This window comes from Xiphophorus maculatus, chromosome 3 (genome assembly GCF_002775205.1).
Source record: "Xiphophorus maculatus strain JP 163 A chromosome 3, X_maculatus-5.0-male, whole genome shotgun sequence".
NCBI lineage: Eukaryota > Metazoa > Chordata > Actinopteri > Cyprinodontiformes > Poeciliidae > Xiphophorus > Xiphophorus maculatus.
In genome coordinates, this window is record NC_036445.1 from 33106027 (window position 1) to 33127146 (window position 21120).

Sequence of the window (21120 nt, forward strand, 5' to 3'; positions counted from 1 at the left end):
TTGAATTGGAAACTAACTTCAGCATCATAACTTTGGGGGGGGGGATCTGTTTAGGCAAAATGAATTTCAGGCCTTTGACACTGACTTATAATCATTGAATGTTTTGTTTTTTTTCCTGGAAAATCCCAACCAGAGAAATAGATCCAGTGATCGGAGTGACGGTGGATTAGAGTCTACACACAGCGGTTCCAGTTAAAAAGGTGAATTACCTCAGGGAAAGATGCATTAGCCCACAATGTTTTTCCCACATTTAAGTTGTTTTGCATTAGTGTTTCCATTAAATCAATATAATGTGAGTTATAACTGCTCAGGTGAGAGAAGGGAGGTGTGACAAGAAGTCTATTAAAATTCTAATTTTTTTTACATGATTTTAGTTGCCTAGAAGAAGCTACCACAATATCAGTTAATGTTTGATTTAAGAGTACTAAGTCAGGTTTTTCTTAAACAAACAAAAGGCTCAGCACATCTGTCGGTGATTTTACTTCAAATGCCAGTTGTTTCTAAATGTCCAAGGAAATAGATTTGTGTTAGGGGGAAGCTTTGGTAGAACCCAGGTCAACTGCTTTCCTTTTTGCTTTCAACCATTGTTGACTTGCTATAACTTTGCTAATTTTATTTAATAACCCTTAGTCTAGTTGTCCCAATCTTGAGTATTAAATTGAAAAAGTTAGACATTTTAAAGAGTTGCTGAAATTATTGAATACTGCAGGTCAGATATTTATTTCTAATCCCAAATTTAACATTTGTAACCTAGTGATAAGACCCAGAAATATTTTTGAGAAGACCAAATATAGGAGATGCAGAGCCTCTGAATTGTTTTAAGGTGATATTAACTTTTTTTCTTTTTAAACTTCAGCTACGGATGAGACATATGGGCTTGATCCAGAGCAGAGGCAAATGGTAAGTGTGCCTATGAATAAGTTCAAAGGATGTGACAGTATTTCAGTTTCATTCTAGCTCACATGTACTCTTCATACTGCATAGCTAATTTAAATATTGTTCTAAATTAAAGTCTGGAAAAGTTGCTGCCCAGTTGTCTTCACCAATGAACATGTGCATTAGTATTTTCAAAAATACTTTACAAATCCTACAGTGGTGAAAGTTATTTTCGCTGTAGAGAAGTGGCAAAAATGTTGTTATGCAGAGAAATGCTTGAAAAAGATCATTTTGATATAAGCTTGTCGTATTGAGTTTGGGAGGAATGCTGTATCTTGACAATATGTCTCCATCCAAGTTGGCACCTTGTGTTTAACATGTCGGGATCATAGATGATGACTGAAATCAGGCCTGTTAAGAATTCTCTGATTTTCAAAATATTGTGAAATTTTTTTAATACCCCAGAGAGTCACTTCTACTTATTTTAACTGATTATAAAGGCTGGTGTCCTGCACAGATGTTTTTCTGTTCCACCACACTTGACCCAAATTAATGGATCATTAACAAATGTTTTATAACAAGCTATTGGAGAATGATTTGATTTGAATGAAGTGTTCTGTAGCAACCCCTAAACCCTGGGAGTTGCTGATTCTTGACTTAAAGTTTCACCTGGATGCATCATTCTCAATGTGGTCAGATGCCAGTTCCATCTGGGGCCTGTATCTCCAATCTGTTTAATTTCAGATGTGGACATTTACCATGCTTGTTTTCTGTGTTTTATAGGATCAAACACGTCCAGCTCGTCGCCTGCAGAAACTTAAAGCCCATCACAATAAATGTGAGGCTCCTCACAAGAAGCTCGTCACAAAGTTGCCTTTGCTTTGTTGCACAAAGGCAACAAATGAAGTGAGGGAGAACATGTCTTTTCTTCATCAGAAGGGTTTAATGGTTAGTTTTGCTTCACTGTTTTCTTGATGTACCCAGAGATGAGAACTGTTAGTAAATGTACCATTGTATGTGTGGCTTGAGCTGTTTTGACACAGTATTGTAAAAATATCAAGAAAATCTTCTTGCAAATTTCTTAATACTTACTATACTGCTCAAAAAAATAAAGGGAACACTTAAACAGGTGTTTAACACTTAAAGTGTTCCCTTTATTTTTTTGAGCAGTGTATAATTATATAATCAACACAAATTTATAGCTATCTTTAATGCTGGATAAAAAAAATCGTGTCAACTTTTAAAAGTTTTGTGAAACAAAACAAAAATACTGTCAGTTATTACAAGATTTCAAGTGTCCAACGTCACGATGCAGACACTGCTTATCAGAGAAGAAATATATATGGTGGTGGCTGCTTTGCAAAATCATGAACCTGAAACTTTAGACTGTGCACAGGAGCTTTCTTTGAGGGGGATTCACCTTGTCAGTCAATTCAAATTTATTTAGTGTCTATTACAATACAACTTGTCACTAGATGCTTCCCGGAGACCCAGACATGGACTAATCAGGACTTAACCCAAAATACTCTGAAGCATTTATTATCTTCCAGTCTATGAAATTCCAATGGCCTGTCAAGTTGAAGTATAAAATCAGTGTGCATAGTTTCAGTGTCATTTAGTCTAAATTTAGTAGGTTAGATTAGGTGGTAATGGATACCAAAACCCAAAAGTGTCATGAAACAGTGTGGTGTTGAGGTGGTGAGGCAGACGCTGTAGACCCAGGATGTGATAAGTAAATGGTTTTAATGATGAATGTAGGGCTGAAACGATTCATCGAGTAACTCGAGTAACTCGATTACAAAAAATCCTCGAGGAAATTTATCTGCCTCGAAGCTTCGCTAAATTTATTGTATAGTAATAAGCAATGCTGTTAAATACGCAGCACACTGGTCTAGCCGGAGGGTTTTTGTGTTGCACAACGCTACCACTTCCGTTAGCGCCTGGAGCACATGTGCTAAGTTTGTAGCTATGGAGGGAACCGGAGAATGCTCAGAAGGAGAACCCCGAAAGCGACAAAAAATGTCAAAAGTTTGGGAACATTTTAGGCTAAACAGAAAGGACAACACAGCGCAATGCATCCACTGCAAAGCAGAATTGGCGTACCACAACAGCACGACATCAATGTTGCAGCATCTGAAGAGAAAACACCCGCTACATGCATCCAACTCATACACAGTTGCCAACAGGTAACGTTTATGTTCTCTTTGCTAACTACGTTGTGTGATAATCTGCCATGTTATAGATGTAAATTGAGGCACATTATTTTGCTAACGTTACATCTAAACATAGCGGTTACTTAACCGGGTGTAGTGTAAATTGTATGTGAGGGTGGAACTGAGAGAAATTATGCAGGACTTAATGTAAGTTTGTTAATAAAAATACGCAGCAACAGATTACAGGCATAAGCTGAAAAGCATTTATTTATTGGTGTCTTTCCATCCTGAAAAGTTACAGTCTTTTCTTCTCGCTACTGTTATGTATGAATTAGAAATTTTTGATTAATATTTTTTGTAGTAATTCTATATTTGTTTATACCTAAGCAATCAAGAATAAATAATAGCATCGTTTGAATAAAAATAGCAACATTTTTGCATTTTATCATGACTAGTTAAGGCTGCAGAACTCTGTACAAACTCAAACCTTTACATTTTGAGTAAGTTTATTTTTTTCCTAACATATAGATTACATTCTGTTTTCCAATACATAAAAAAACATTTCACTGCATTTAGATTTTTCTGTGATGGTTAAAAATAATGCTTTTAATTAAAGCATCCTCAGAATTGCGTTATCAATAAAATGTTAGAGTTAAATGAGTTGTTTACTTAGTTCTTTTACGTGTATGTGTATTACTCACTGAAGATAAATACATAAACTAAAAGCTGGAGTATAGACATTTTTATAAGCATATTTGTGAGCCTGCCACTTTATTATTTGAATATAATTTAATATCTTAGTATAACTTTTCTTCAGGTTAAAGCAAACTACTGTTACAAGTAAACTTTCTAAACTACAAACATTTAACTGTTAGGGATGCTCAGAAAGGAGATATTGGACTGATCTGGACTAACTGGTGTTATTGCAGATTTGCCAATAGTTTATTTTATAATTTTTTTTATCCGATTACTCGATTAATCGTAAGAATAATCGATAGATTACTCGATTACTAAAATATTCGTTTACAACAGCCCTAGATGAATGTCCAGAAAACAGTCCAACCAATGGACAGCACGGCCGAGCGGAAGCCAGGGCTCGACACCGGTAGCAACCGTTACACAAAGGACAACACGAAGGACTGAGCGCACATTCGACAAGGACCCGACAGAGACGCAGAGACACAGGTGGCATTAAATACACGGGAGGGTAATCACAGAAACGAGACACACCTGGGAACAATCAAGGGGAGGACAGGACAACGAAGAGACTCAAGGACACAGAAAACAATAAATAAATACACAGAAAAACACGGAACATGACAAAAAGTAATTGGCCATGGTGTCTGATTTTTAACTGTCACCTTTGAACACAGCAGAATATTAGCCTTTGGTATATTTGTAACAAATCTGGGTGGATCACTTCATGGTTTGTATTAAATCTGTAAGCAAGGCATTTGCTTTATTTATCCTCCCACCCACTCTATTAAGTACTGTGAGCTGTGATATTATACACCATGAAATGCAGAATCTCCAGTGTAATCTGAAGGAGCCTGTGTTAATATGTGACATCTTTGGGATTTCTAAATACCTTGATACAGTAGAAGTTAACTGTAGCTCTGTATTAAATTGTAACAGTTCATTTAGGCATGAACACATTTTAACTGTTAAACTTATGAATTTTTAGGAGTCAAAACAGTCATCTGACGACAGCGATGATACAATAATCCTCGATCCAACACCAACTGAAGGGGACATGAGCGTGCCTGAGCTCACAAGAACTGACAGTGTGATTGTAAGTTTATCTATAAATATCATAGTCCAACTAAGAGGTATTTGGTCACTATTTTCACTATCACTATTTTTTCTAATGCTAAGACTCACTTAGGTTAGAAATTCTATTTTTTTGTAGTATTTAAAACCAAACTATCCAAGAACTCAGTTAGTCGCCATGTGCTGGTAAACCTGTCACTTTTTGGGGATGCTTAAAAATGTTGGAAAAACATTTGAGCTAACAAGCACCAAAAAAATTTAAAAGAAATCATACTAGTATTGGGAGTATGTCTTTTTTAATGAACTTTTTAAAACTAGTTGTACATATTTAACTTCTTCTGATTTGTTTATATGTTTCAGAAATAATCTGAAAGCAATTACTCTCTCTTTTTTAAAATAATTTTAGCTAAACAGACAAATGCTTCGCTACTCAGAAGCATCTCTATCAAGTTCTGACATCACTGAGGAAGAGTATGTTCCCGATTCTGAGGAATCTGAGAGTGACAGTCTAAACGACAGTGACAGTTCGGTAGACGTTAAACAGCTCAAGAAGAGGAAGAAAAGAGCCCAGAAAAATACTTCTCTGGAAGTCCAACCACTTAAGAGAATGCGTGTGACCACTTCTAGTTCTTTGACCTCAAAAGATCCTGGAGAATCTTCTTCACTTGATGTGACATTCATGACCTTGAAGAAGAAGGGAGATGGCATGTTCGATTTAAGTGATTTCTTGACTGAACATGTCCAAAAGTTAACAGGCCTGTGTGACTTATGAATTTGAACTTTGTTTTTCCCAAAGTTGCAGTTAATCACAGTTTTTTTTTTATTTTTTTTTTTTTTATTGAATTTTCTCTTTTTTGACATAACAAATTTACACACAACAAACTTAACATTATAACATGTACTTATACACTCTTGCATTCACTCCCACACTCACCCTTCAAACCTGCATTTGTTTGGTTCCAAAAATATCAAAAATCTTTTAGATTAACTTAGAGAAAAAAGAAAGAAAAATAACAGAACAATATATGAATAGAAACTATAGACAAGACAGCCATTAATAAGTTCCACCTTCAGTCCCTATGGTCTTCATATATGGCTCCCAGAGAGTCTCAAAATCCCGTTGTTTACCCTTGGCGATGTATGTTAGCTTTTCCAGTCCGAGCGAATTTGCAATTTCCTTCCTCCAGAGTCCCAGGGAGGGTGCATCCATGCCTCTCCAGCATAATGCTATAGATCTTCTGGCTTGAAGAAGTCCATAGTCTATCAATTTAGTTTTCCTCTGTGATTGTTTAAATTCCGCTGGGTATATTCCTAGTACACAGATTTTAACCTCTAATGGGACTTTCACCTTAAACAATTCAGATAGACACCCAATAACATCCTTCCAAAACTTCTGAATTTTAAGACATTCCCACAAACAATGGAGAAGAGTTCCTTTTTCAAACAAACATTTAGTGCAAGTATCTGGAATATCACTGGACATATGATGAAGCTTAACTGGTGTTATATAGGTTCTCATAAGCCATTTATATTGCAAAAGTTTAAATCGTGTGTTTATCGTTTGTTTTTGTGCTTTTAAACAGGCCTGATTCCAGTCTTCCTCATCTATATCTTCGAAAGTATCTCTTCTCCAAGCGTCCAACTTATCTATTGCTGAGTCCCTAGAGGAAAGCATCAACAAATTATAGAACACAGAGAGAAAACCTTTCCCTTTTGAGTCTCCAACACACACCTCTTCTATTTTTGTTAAGGGTGGAATGTCAACTATTTGTTTCAGTTTTGATGACATAAAGTTTTTCAATTGCAAGTATTTAAAAAAATGTTTTGGGGGTATTAAATACTTCTTACATAGCTGATCAAAAGTAAGTAACTTGCCATCAACATACAGATCTTTAATTTTCTGAATGCCTTTGGTTTTCCATAGTTTAAATCCTCCATCATTTTTTCCTGGGATGAACCTTTCATTACCCCAGATTGGGGTAAATTGTGATAGCTCTGGACGCTCACCTACATGTTTGTGTGCTGCATACCAGTTTGTAATCGTATTTTTTAAAAAGGGGTTTTTTGTGGTCTTTTTTAATGTCTTTAAGTCCGAAGAATATAGAAAGGTATTTAAGGGGAAGTCTGGAACAGATTGCTGTTCAATATCTACCCAGGCTGGAGGTGTCGTCGGGCAAAAGTAGTGGGTAGCTGATGTTAGTTGGGCGGCCATATAATACCATCTGAGATTAGGGACTTGAAGTCCACCTCTTTCATAGGGCAGATAGAGTAGTTTTAAGCGGAGTCTTGCTTTTCTATTACTCCAAATAAATTGATTAAATAGTTTGTCCAGACTGTCATAAAATGAATCTGACAGCGGTAATGGAAGTGTTTGAAAATAATACAAAAATTTGGGCAAAATTGTCATTTTTAATAAATTTATTCGGCCTATCATAGATATAGGCAGGTTTGACCATCTATTTAGCATTTCTGTGACTTTTTCCACAAGGGGATTATAATTTGTTGTGCTTATTTCATTAAGAGATGGGGTGACCTTAATGCCCAAGTATGTAAAACCTTTTGTTGTTGTTTTAAATGGGGTAGTCACAGTAGGACTTCTCCTTTCTTCTTCATTAAGAAACATTAACTCTGATTTAGAATTATTAATTGTATATCCTGAAAATTCACCGAATTCTTTTATTAGATGTAATAATTTAGGAATACTGATCTTCAGATTACTCATGAAAAATATGATATCATCCGCAAACAGGGAAATGAGATGATCTCTTCCTCCAATTCTAATACCAGATATTCCTGCATTTGCTCTAACAGCCATTGCCAGAGGTTCTATTGCCAATACAAAAAGTAGTGGTGACAGGGGGCAACCCTGTCTAGTTGACCGTTGTAAATTAAAAGGTTTTGACATGTTATTATTAGTTAAAACTTGTGCTTTGGGATCGGTATATAATAGTCGTATCCATTTTAGAAAGGTTTCACCAAATCCATATTTGGGGAGCACTTCAAACAGATAATCCCACTCTATTCTATCAAAAGCTTGACGTGCGTCTAATGATAACATTGCCGTGTCCTTACAATTATGTTTTTCATGCAGTACATTAAGAACCCGTCTTATATTATGGTAGCCTTGTCTTGCTTTAATAAATCCTTGTTGATCATCTATTATTAAACTGGGCAGGTACTTATCTAATCTCCTAGAGAGGGCTTTACACAAAATCTTTGTATCACATCCCATAAGACTGATTCCTCTATAAGAGGAGCATTCAGTGGAGGGTTTGTTTGGTTTTAGCAAGAGAGTTATTGTAGCTAACCTCAGTGAGTCTGGGAGTATTCCAGCTTCATATGATTCCTCATACATGTTGAGAAGTGGTAGGATTAATTTATTTTTAAATGTTTTATAAAATTCTATTGGAAGTCCATCAGGACCTGGGGTTTTACCACTGTTCATGCTGTCTATTGCTTCAGATAGATCTTCTATTGTTAAAGGACTATCGAGAGTCGTTTTCTCCTCCTCTAAAAGGGTTTTGAATTTTAATTGATTAAGAAACGCAGCTTGTGTGTCTTTGTTTCCAGAATATTCAGACTTATACAAGTTTTTGTAAAATTCTCTAAAATTTTCATTTATTTCTGAAGGGTCTGTGGTTAAAATGTCCGATTTGGATTTTATGCTGTTAATAGTTCTTTCCGCTTGCATCCGTTTTATCCTCCAGGCCAATAATTTACCAGCCTTTTCTCCTTGATCATAAAATGCTTGCTTAGTCCACATTAAGTTTTTTGCCACTTTCTCTGTTGTTAATTTATCATATCTGGTTCTTAAAACATTCAATTTGTGCAATTTTGTCTGATCATTGCTCTGATAAACTTCTGCTTCGCTGGATTTAATTTGTCCCTCTAATAATTTTAATTCTTGGTTATATTGTTTATTTTTATTACTGCTATAACTGATAATTTCTCCTCTAATATAAGCTTTAAAAGCTTCCCATCTAATACTAGCTGTTGTTTCATCTTTATTCATTTCAAAATACTGATCAATGCAAGTTTCTATAAATGTAACAAATTTTGAGTCTTTTAGCAAAAGTGTCTGCATCCTCCATCGTTTCATCCCTAGGTCAATCTTATTTATTTTAATTTCCAAGGACACTGCAGCATGATCACTAATTACAATACTATTGTACCAGCAGTTCTCCACGTGAGGCAATAACTCCACGGAGATAAGAAAATAATCAATACGCGAATGGCAGTTAATCACAGTTAGTTCATGCTTAATAAAAAGGAGACTAGGCTGATTTGGGTATAATTTTTATTGTTAATAGCTGAAAGAATCCTTTCAGGTATTTGCATAGGTTGTCTCTTTCTTCATCAGATACATCAACCGTGATAACAAAAGCGAAAACCCTAAAAATCTTGTAGAGGCAAATACTTTTTCATAGCACTGCCAATTGTCAAGATTTGAGAGTCAGTTCTTGTTTTGATAAGCAGGCTGGAAAAATTAAACAAAACCAGAAATTCTTTACTTTAATGGATGCGATTGGTCAAGACATGCTGGAATGAAAAACAGGCTGAAAGCTTAGAAAAGTAAATCTACACTAAAAGTCTAACAGGGTTGATGGCACATTTCTCGCGACTTGTTTATATTCTTTTGTTGGAAAAATGTCCTTCCATGTCTCCACATCTGCTAACACTGCAACAAATACAACCTTATTTCCTCTCTTCCTCTGGCTGCCTCTGTTGACCTTTGTTTCCCTGAAGGGTGATAGTGTTTAGTCTAAACGAGCACCTGTGGTGATGACAACTGTATCAAAGCAAAAAGATTTTGATTAATTAATTGCCTTTTATTGTGGGCAGTATAAGGTACACTTGTGCACTAATCATGATGTCAGATCAGCATCTTGATGTGGCACACCTGTGAGGTGGGATGGATTACCTCAGCAAAGCAGAAGTGCTCACTATCAAACATTTAGACAGATTTGTGGACAACATTTGAAAGAAATGGTAATATTGTTTATCTGGAATGAATTTTAGATCTTTGAGTCCATCTAATGAAAAATGGGAGCAAAAACAAAAGTGTTGCGTTTATATTTTTGTTGAGTGTATTTCCAAAACCTGTAGTGTTAGGAGAACTTATCAGGCCCTGTGAGTTTTCCCAGTTTGGACTCTGTGACAAAGGGAGATTTAAGTTTTATCCATTAGAGAGCCCCGCTTATGTTGATGCTCTCTTAACTCAGGCTCACCGAGTCTCCAGCCACCATCAAATCACTCAAAATTTCCCTTTTGGTGAAGTCCTATTGAAATGGATGATATATTAAACAATTTTGTCGTATTTTTTGAACAATGTCCTTATTTAGTCCAGGCCAGAAAACTGATTCCCTAGCTCTTCTTTTATAGTTTTCAATGCCTAGGTGACCCTCATGAATCCGCTGTAGAATGTCCTGTCTTAACTCTTGTGAAATTACAATTCTGTTGTTTTTCAGTAACAGTCCATTCACAATAGTCAGCTTTAACATTGAAAAACTGTGAACATGATCCTATTGGCCATCCTTCATCCATATTCTGTATGACCAACTGTAACTCTGTCTTTAGCTGTTGCCTCAACTATTTGCTGTAACTTTCCATCTGACACAGTGGACACCAAATTCACATGACACTTAATATCCTCTTCAGTTGAACTCACACTACTGTCTGAAGGGGCTCTTGACAGAGCATCAGCAAGAATCAGATGTTTCCCTGGAGTGTAGATCAGTGTAAATTCATACCTCTGTATCTTCATCATAAGTCTCTGAATCCTTGGTGACATCTCGTTCAGATGTTTTTTTATGATGGCAACCAAGGGTTGGTGATCTGTTTCCACTACAAAAAATGTTAGCCCATACACATTGTGTTCTTGAGCTGTTGATCCCCAGATAATGATGTCACCAATGTAGACTCTCACTCCTTCCACTCCTTCCTCTCACTCCTATGATTTGCTCCATCGCTCTGTGGAATATTTCTGGTGCCGATTTTATCCCAAAAGGAAGTCTTAGAAAACAGTATCTTCCAAAAGGTGTATTAAAGGTACAATACTTGGTACTGCTTTCATCCAGCTTTACTTGCCAGAACCCTTGTGATGCATCCAACTTGGTGAAATAACTTCCTCCAACCATCTCACTGATTATTTCCTCTTGAGTGGGTATTTGATAGTGTTCTCTCATGATGTTCTCATTTAGATCTTTTGGATGCATGCATATTCTTATTTCTCCATTCTTCTTCTTTGTAATCACTATGGAATTAACCCAGTCTGTGGGCTCTTCCACTTTTTGAATGACTCCCAATCTAGTCATTCGGTTCAACTCTTTCTTCAACCCCTCTGGCAGTGGTGCTGGAATGCGACATGCAGCATGCACAACAGGCTGAGCGCCCTCTCTCAGCTGAATCTTGTATGTGCAGGGTACAGAACCTAATCTTGAAGCATTACATCAACAGGGTTATTAGATTCATTCAATTCAGTGTTTATGTGATACACTCTTTTCACCAGTCCCAGTTCTTCACAGGATTTATCACCTAAAAGTGACTCACGATCTTCTTTTACAACTGAGAAGAACACAATATGTTTTGTTCCTTTAACTGTCACATTCAGCTGACATGTGCACTCAATTGATTGTCCATTATAGTCTCTTAGACCTGACTTTAATTCTTTTATATGAGGTTTTACATGCATTTCTTTTATATCAGACATGCTAATGAGATTCGCCTTAGCACCTGTGTCCAATCTGAACTGAGGCTCCATTTATTAACAAAGGAATTGTCCATTTATCATCTCCGTCGACACACTGCACTTTTTCTGACTCATTTTCACAATTCACAACACCAATAAAGAATGTGTCACTTAGGTCACTTTCCTCTATTAAGTTTACACGATGCCTCTTCTTTTCTTCTGTCCTCTTCATAAAGCATTGCTTTGCAAAATGATTCTTTCCACGGCAATTTAAACACTGCTTACTGTTAACAGGACATTGTCTCACTTTATACCGTGATCCACAGCGCTTACAGTTGATAACGGCTTCCTCTTGCAGCTGCCTCATCTGTGCATGCCGTTTCTTTTGGCAGGACACCGCTCCTACTGCCGCTGCTCTGTCACTGAACTGTGAAGTAGTTCCTGTTGAAAGTTCAGGAAACGCCCTCACTTGCTGCAGAGACAGTTCGCTCGCCCGACACATCTTTACAGCTGTTTCCAGGGTCAGTTCCACTTCTCTCAGCAGTCTCTCTCTGAGCTTTCCATCACGTACACCAAAGACGATTTGATCTCTGCTCATCGAGTCCTTCAGCAGGCCAAAGTTGCATGACTGAGCTTTTACTTTCAGATCTGTCAAAAAGTTATTGAAGGGTTCATGCTGAGTCTGCATTCGGGAACGAAACATGTATCTCTCATAGCATTTATTCTTCTTAGGTGAACAGTGAGCATCAAATTTACTTAGCACAACGTCCAACTTTTCTTTGTCTTCTGGTTCATGAAACACAAATGTGTGGTAGACCTCCAAAGCCTGCGCTCCTGCTATGGTCAGCAACATCGCTACCTTTCTCAGCTCCGTCTTTGTCCCCAAACCCATTGCGGTGACATATAGTTGAAAGCATTGTTTGAAGGCACGCCAATTCTCATCCACGTTTCCCGTCAGCTTCAAGCTCTCTGGTGGTTTCAGCTCCATGGTCGGCCTCTCAGTTCACTCCTGACACCATGTTATATTAGTGTTTGATAATGACCAGGCGTGTTGTATTGCTCAGACACTTTTATTAAAGTCTCTTTTCATGCGTCTGCTGCTCACAGGTTTCGTACAGGTGTGTCACCCAAGACTCTCTCACTCTGTTGTCCTATTCTTTACATTTATGCATTCACATGAACTCATGATTGCCACCTGGTGGACATCAGCATAATTCATTCAATCATCACAAAAACATTATGAAATTACCTAAATGCAATATAATAATTCTACCTAAACCTCAACAAATGCACTTATTAAATTACTAACTGAACAAATAAGGTTTACTAGTAACTGAACATTTTATACATTAACTTGGTCCCCACATTCCGGCCCCTAATTGTGACCCTATTGCACAATTACCAGCTTAAAACTTGTGGAGCCAAAGTACTCAAATGCCCTTCAATATAAACAACATAAAATTATAAAACAAACTTGTCAGTCTCTATGAATGACTGCTTCAGCCCGATTCCTGTAAAAGACAAATCTTTGTTATGGTTATCGTGCTTGTCTTGGTTTTGATTTTCACGTGACGCACCGTTCCTGTCTTGTCAGAGATGGTTTGGATTACTTTCCCTATAACCCAAGAATTGTGTGGAGCTGTATCCACGCAATTCACTATTGTTGACATGCTTATCGTCAACAATAAGCACGATGTCTCCAACTCCAAAGTTGCGAGATGGACGGGTCCACTTTTGCCTTTCCTGAAGTAGTGGCAAATATTCTCTTGTCCAATGTTTCCAGAAAATTTCTGACATATATTTTACTTGCTTCCATCTCCTTCTGGCGTAGAGATCTTGCTTGTCAAACAGTCCAGGAGGAAGAGATGATTTGGTTTTCAGAAGCAAGAGGTGTCTTAGAAATTAAATGTTAGTGGTTTCAACATTCTATGTTCTATTCAGTTTTACACCATCCCAGATGTTGGTTCTGGAAGACTTTTGATCTTCTGTGAACCAAACAGACTTCTCTCCTCCAGGCTCAAATGATAGTGCCTTGCAGGAGATGCTAATTTTATGGCCTCCTGTTCTCTGACAACACAGCAGGAGCCCCATTTAGAGATCCCTTTTGATCTGCATTTGGTTACTGCACTTTGAATACTTGCCCATCAATAGTTTAGTTTTAAATCCTTAACACAAACCTGTTCAAAATTAAGAAATTTCTTCAAAATAAGAATGTTCAATATACCTTTTACACATGCCGTAAGATTAAATGTATTAAGCATTAAAAATAATCATTTTCCCTCAACAACACCTTAGTTATTGGCCGACTATTAATAATAGCCTCCGCCTCACACAGAAGTGTAGGCCCTCTTCGTCCAGTGTCTGCAGTCTTAGCGTGACATTTAAGATTTTCTTCACCGACTTTATTAATCTCTTCCAGACGCCGCCATGGTGGGATTCTGTGGGAGAATTGAACATCCATTGAATGCCTTGTTGTTGAAGGTGGTCTTCAATCTTGGACATGTTCCATTTATTAATTGCTCTTAAGTTCATGCTCTGCACCAATGAAACTCTTTCCATCATCAGAACGAAGGATCTTTACCTGGCCTCGTCTAGCTGTAAAGCGATGAAGGGCGTGAATAAAGGAATCCGTGTAAAGTGAGGCTGCCATTTTCAAGTGCATTGCATGAGTAGTTAGGCAGGTAAAAATGACGGCATACCTTTTCACTACACTTCAGCCACGTTTAATCTCCATCGGACTAACGTAGTCCACTCCGGAGTTAGTAAACGGTGGTTCATATGGCAGAACTCTGTCTTGAGGAAGGTCTGCCATTTGTTGCTTTCCTACAACTCCATGCGCACGTCGGCAGACAATACACTTAGAGAGTATTTGTTTTACTGCAGTGTTGGCACCGGGAACCCAAAATTTTCTTCTCAGCTTTGAGATTACATGAGTAGAACCACAATGTGCCATGTACTCATGAATTTCTCTGAGAATAAGCTTTGTGATGTGTAGATCCTTACTTAGGATTGCTGGGCGCCTTGTCTCCTCCAGTAGTGCAGCTTTCCTAAGTCGTCCTCTAACCCTGAGAATGCCTTGTTCATGTACTGGATTCACTTTGAAAAGAGAACTAGTCCTCTTCACTCCCTGACCTTTAGAAAGTGCAGTGATCTATTTGGAAAATGCCTTAGCTTGGCAAGGGTTAGGGAACAATTGCTTCTTCAGCTTGCAAGGTTCTCCATAGTTAGTTTCTTGATGTTTCCTTGAAACTGGCTTTCCTTGGAACATCTCATTTCCTTTTCAACTTCAGATTGAGACTTAATAGCAGTTAGCCCTTTCCTTTTGCGACACAGTTGCAGTAGAATACTCTTAACTTTAAGCATCCATGCATCTGCCTTTTTTAGTCGAAACCAGGACGAGAAGCACTGCAGGAATTCCTGCGCTACATCTTTACATTCCTTAACAGTGTGAGCACAAATCAGTGTACTCTTCACCTCTGGGTCTTCTGTAGTCAGGTCTCCAATGGTATGCACACTCTCTGGCCATTCGTCCATATGTTTAACAAGACAGTTCGGCCCTTGTAACCATACATGATGGCGAATGAAGCTTTCTGCCTTGAGTCCCCTGGATGCGCAGTCAGCGGGATTCAATGAGGTGTTGATATACCTCCATTGCTGTGGATTGGAGCACTTCAGGATGGCATCCACACGATTAGCAGCGAATGTGTGGAACCTACTAGTTTAGTTGCTGATATATTTCAGTACTGTGGTACTATCTGACCAAAACACAGATGGTTGGAGTGGAAGTTGCAGTTCTGATGTTAGAATCTTGTCCATGCATGCTACCATGGTTGCTGCAGTAAGTTCCATACGGGGAACCGTTACAGGCTTAAGTGGGGCCACTCTTGCTTTCCCGAACATGAATGCACAATGAACTTCGTTACTCCTGTTCTGTAGCTGTAGCAGAGACAACAGCCTGATCCTGAACGTTGACAAGACGAAGGAGATGATCGTTGACTTCAGGAAGAACCGGCCCAGCCACGCTCCACTGCTCATCAACAGCTCGGCTGTGGAGGTGGTCAGCAGCACCAAATTCCTGGGGGTGCACATCACTAACGACCTCACCTGGACTGTGAACACCACGTCTCTGGTCAAGAGGGCACAGAAACGTTTGTATTTCCTGCGGAGGATGAGAAGAGCACACCTGCCCCCGCCCATCCTCAAGACGTTCTACAGAAGCACCATAGAGAGCATTCTGACCAGCTGCCTCTCTGTGTGGTGTGGAGGCTGCAGCGCCTCCGACTGGAAGAACGTGAGGAGAGTGGTGCGGACAGCAGAGAGGATCATCGGGGCCCCCCTTCCCTCCATTCAGGACATTTCATCCCAGCGCTGCGTGTCCCGAGGCTGAAACATCATCAGTGACCCCTCACACCCCCACCATGGACTGTTCTCCCTGCTGCCCTCTGGAAAGAGGTTCCGCAGCATCCGGTGCAGGTCCACCAGGTTCCGAAACAGCTTTTTCCCACTTACCATCAGACTGCTGAACTCTTAACTGGACTGCACTTAAAATCTGGTCTCCACTTCATACCTTGCACATGTACAGAGCTAAATAACTTCCTTTTTACTGTCAGTCCTGCACTTTATATTTTATATTTATATTCATATTTCATACTGTATTTTATTTTATTCTGGAGTAACCTCACAACATTGAAAACTCAAAACACTGTCCTGAGCCGTATGCAACAAAATTTCGTTCTGTATACACCCTGTGCATGCAAAATGACAATAAAGTCAGTCTAAGTCTAACTCCAAGACTGCTTCCCTCTCTAAGTCTAAGTCTAGTAGCTAACTGTACTGTAGCCCTCTTCACTGCAAAATGGCATCTGCAAAATGTTGCAGTTGGTTGTATACCGACTGTCCAAATTAAAACATCTTGGAACACTTATGTTTTCCAGCTGGTGGAGCTGGGTCTTCCACTTGAGCCACTTATGATCCAAGTGTTCGGGTATGACGACATCCCATCCAATCTTCTGCCTGCAAAGCTCTTGCAGAATCTTCTTAGCTTCAAGCATGGCTGATGACAGGATACCCAATGGGTTGTAGACAGAACTCACAATGGAAAAGATGTTCCTCCGAGTGGGAGCCTTGTCTGGCATTATGATCTTGAATCTGAAGCTGTCAGACTGAATACACCAATGGACTCCCAAAGCACTCTCTATGGGAAGCATATCCTGATCCAGGTCCAGATCTTTAACTTCTGTTGTCCTCTCTTCTTCTGGAATAGCTGACAGCACTGCTCTGCTATTGCTAATCCATTTGGTGAGTCTGAATCCACCTCTATGACATACCACTCTCAGAGTGTGGTACAACTGGATGGCTTCATCTTCTGAGCTCACGAACTTTAAACAATCATCTATATCAGGGGTGGGCAATCCTGGTCCTGGAGGGCCGGTGTCCTGCAACTCTTAGATGTCTCCCTGGTCCAACACACTTGAATCCAACAGCTGAATCACCTCCTAAGTGCAGTCAGGTTCTCCAGAGTCCTGCTAATGACCTCATTATTTGACTCAGGTGTGTTGAAGTAGAGACACATCTAAAAGTTGCAGGAGACCGGCCCTCGAGGCCTGGAGTTGCCCACCCCTGATCTTTATACACCGTGTTCCAAATTATTATGCAAGTGATATTTTCTCAGATTTTCTTAAATGGTCAACACAAATGATGGTCAGTATAATTTTCAAGTCATGAACTATTACAGTATAAATCAAATTTTACTGAACAAAGCTCCCCAAGAGAACAGCATTTTTTTCAAAAATAAAAAACTCAAAATGCACTGTTCCAAATTATTATGCACAGCAGATTTTCTTAACATTTTATGGATTATAAAGAACTGCAAACGGTCATTTTTGAATATGAATTAAGTGTTCACATGTATTAAAATCAAAAGCTATTTCAATCAAAAACATCTTAACAGACCGAGTTACATGTTAACATAGGATACCTTCTTTGATATCACCTACACAATTCTTGATCCATTGAACTTGTGAGTTTGTGGAAAGTTTCTGCTTGAATTTCTTTGCAGGATGTCAGAATACCTTCCCAGAGCTGCTGTTTTGATATGAACTGCATTCCACCCTCAGATCTCCTGCTTGAGGAAACTCCAAAGGTTCTCAATAGTGTTGAGGTCAGAGGAGGATGGTGTCCACACCATGAGTTTCTCCCCTTTCATGCCCATAGCAGCCAATGACACAGTGGTATTCCTTGCAGCATGAGATGGTGCATTGTCATGCATGAAGATGATTTTGCTACTGAAGGTACAGCTCTTCTTTTTTTTATTTTTATTTTTTATTATTTTTTTATTTAGTCAACTATCCACAACAGTACATTGAACACAGGGACAAAGTAAACATGACATTTTTTTTTTCCCCTTCTCCCCTCAGGGTTAGGGTTAGGGTTCTACCCTGTGGTCTCTTCCTTTACCTTCTGTTTATTCTGTCCCCTACCCCTCCCCATCCATCCATACCCGGCTGCAAACAAAAGAAACAGCAAAATAAAGTAATAAAAAAAAAAAAAAATAAATTAATAATTATACAGCTATGGAATCACAATCATGAAAAACCCAGGGGACTAAGACAGAGTACAGAAACATGGACAGCATGTAAAGCAGGCGTCCGCGCAAGCGTAGGTACACAGATCAAGACAGAACATGGATATTTAAAACTGCACAGGTTGACAATCACTATCGATAGCCAGATTCACAAGGAGCCGCCGGGCTGGGGGGACAGGCAACTACAGCAGAGCTGGCTCCTATGTGATTTTCAGGCTCGAGGGAGGGTATCCAGTCTTTCAAAATAAGACAATAGAGGGGCCCAAGTTTTATAAAATTTTTGGATCGAACCTCTAAGACAAAATTTGATCTTCTCTAACTTAAGGAACATGGACAGATCTTTCAACCAAAGAGAAGCCTTGGGTGGGTGTTCTGATTTCCACGCTAATAATATTCTTCTTCGGGCGAGGAGAGTTGAAAAAGCTAGTACATTTTTAAAATCATGTGTTAATGATATCCCCTCCCCTGGAGTTCCAAATATTGCCAATTCAGCACTGGGTTGGATACTTATTTCGAAAGCTTCAGAAAGGATCTGAAAAATTGTGGACCAGAAGTTACACAGTTTGTTACAGGTCCAGAACATGTGAGTTAGGTTTGCCTTAGCTATGTGGCACCGAGCACAGGTTTCACTCACTGTAGAATAAATCCTTGAGAGTCTGGCTCTACTGTAATGGATCCTATGAAGGACCTTGAACTGAATTAGTCCAAGTCGAGCGCATGATGTTGACCCATTTACTCTACGTAGTGCTTGGTTCCAAGTTTCATCAGAGATGTGTATTCCAATTTCCTCTGACCATTCTGCTCTGATCTCATTGAGCTTCACAGTATTGAATGATGAGATGCTATTATAAATTTTGGAGATTAAGCCCCTATCTTGTGTTGGAGTTTGCAAGATTATGTCCATACCTCCCTTTGGGGGTAAATTAGGAAAGCAGGGACTATTGTTACGAACACAGTCACGGATCTGGAGGTATCGAAATAGGGAGGAACGCTGTAGGCTAAATTTAGAGGAAATAGCATCAAAGGTAGCGAAAATTCCATCTATATATAGGTCACTAAATTTATTTAAGCCTGCTCTCCGCCAATGGGCAAAGACAGGATCTAATAAGGATGGCGGGAAAACATGGTTATCACATATGGGACTGTAGATAGAGAAGTTTATCATATTGAAGTGTTGTCTAAATTGTGACCATATTTTTAGAGTTGAGATTACAACTGGGCATGACGAATGCTGCCTCGGAGAGAGAGGAAGCTTTGAGGTAACTAATGCAGGGAATGATGATGGCTTACATGCATTCAGTTCTAATTGACACCAGTCAACATCTGGTTGATGGAGTAAACAGACTATTTTTTGTAGGTTTGCTGCCCAGTAATAATACAACAGGTTAGGTAGAGCCATACCCCCCTCATCCTTATGTCTCTGAAGGAAGCGCCTGCTGATTCTAGGATGTTTATTACCCCACATGAATGAGGATAGCTGTTTATCAATAAGTCTGAAGAATGATTTTGGGAGAAAAACTGGGACACTCTGAAAGAAATACATAAATCTTGGCAAGACGTTCATTTTAATGCATGCTACTTTACCCGCTAAAGATAAATTTAGGACACTCCACTTCTGCAGGTCACGTTTGAGATTATTAAGCAGAGGGGGGAGATTTTTTTCAAACAGATCAGAAAAAGAACGTGTCACGTTAATTCCCAAATATTTGAATCCTGCTCTAGCAAGAGGGAAGGGCAGGTCAGTTTCTGTAATTTGGAGCGCAGAATTATTAATTGGAAAACATTCACTCTTTGATAAGTTCAACTTGTATCCTGAGAATTTACCAAAACGGTTTAGCAAACTCACAATGTTGGAGATAGATGATACTGGGTCCGAGATGTAAAGTAATAAGTCGTCCGCATACAGGGACAGCCGATGTTCCAGCTGTTTTCTACAAATTCCCTTAAAACTCTGTGAAGTCTTGAGCATAATTGAGAGTGGCTCAATAGCTAAAACGAAGAGGAGTGGGCTGAGGGGACAACCCTGCCGGGTACCCCTGGATAAAGAAAAAAGCCCAGACCTTATACTCGCTTTGGGTGAGGTATACAACAGTTGTACCCATGATGTAAATTTGGGCCCAAACCCAAACCTAGCTAGTACTGCAAATAGGTAAGGCCACTCAACCCGGTCGAATGCCTTCTCCGCATCGAGGGAGACCACAACCTCAGGAGACTCCCCCGATTCAGGAGAATGGACAACACTAATAAGCCTACGTATATTAGAGAAAGAGTGGCGACCCCTCATAAACCCAGTTTGATCTGAGGAGATTATGTCAGCCATGGCTGCGTCCAGTCTCATAGCCAAAAGTTTAGCTAAGATTTTAACGTCACCGTTTAGAAGTGATATGGGCCTGTATGAAGCGCAGTCTGTTGGATTTTTACCATGTTTTAGTAAGAGTATGATGTTAGCTTCTGTAAGAGTCTGTGGCAAGGTTCCCCGCTCCAGTGAGTAGTTAAACATTTCAAGTAAAAGAGGTGCTAACTTGGATGAGAATTTTTTATAGAATTCGATTGGATAGCCATCTGGTCCAGGGGCCTTGCCACTCTGCATTGCTGAAATAGAATTGATAACCTCACTAAGTGTAAGGGGCTTATCCAAATCCCTCTTCCTATCAGGACCAATAACAGGGATATCCAGGCTGATTAAGAAATTATTCATATCCGAGTTGTCCTCTGGGAATTGTGACGTATATAGGTCAGAATAAAATTTCTCAAAGACTTGGTTTATTTCAGCTGGACCAATAGTTTGCTCGTCAGGGGTCTTTTGGATCCGTGATATGAGCTGCGCCGCTGACCGGCTCTTGAGTTGGTGGGCCAGAAGGCGGCCCGCCCTCTCACCATGTTCATATATAAATCCACGGGATCTAAGCAAGGATTGTTCCACATCCTGCGTTGATATAAGATTATATTGCATTTGCAAACAGAGTCTCTCTTTGTACAGCTCGGGGGAGGGTGACATTGAATGTCTATGGTCCAACTCCAGCATAGAACTGATAAGCTGTTCCTGCCTT

At 39.2% G+C, this 21120-nt stretch overlaps 1 long non-coding RNA gene across 1 annotated transcript; it reads left to right on the forward strand.

The window, feature by feature from the left end:
• On the forward strand, positions 1-15460 carry LOC111608153. The gene is made up of 6 exons (XR_002752565.1): positions 1-200; positions 857-900; positions 1660-3062; positions 4062-4214; positions 4714-4821; positions 15424-15460. It is a non-coding gene; the product is annotated as an uncharacterized LOC111608153 (long non-coding RNA).
• Positions 15461-21120: the final 5660 nt, after the last annotated feature.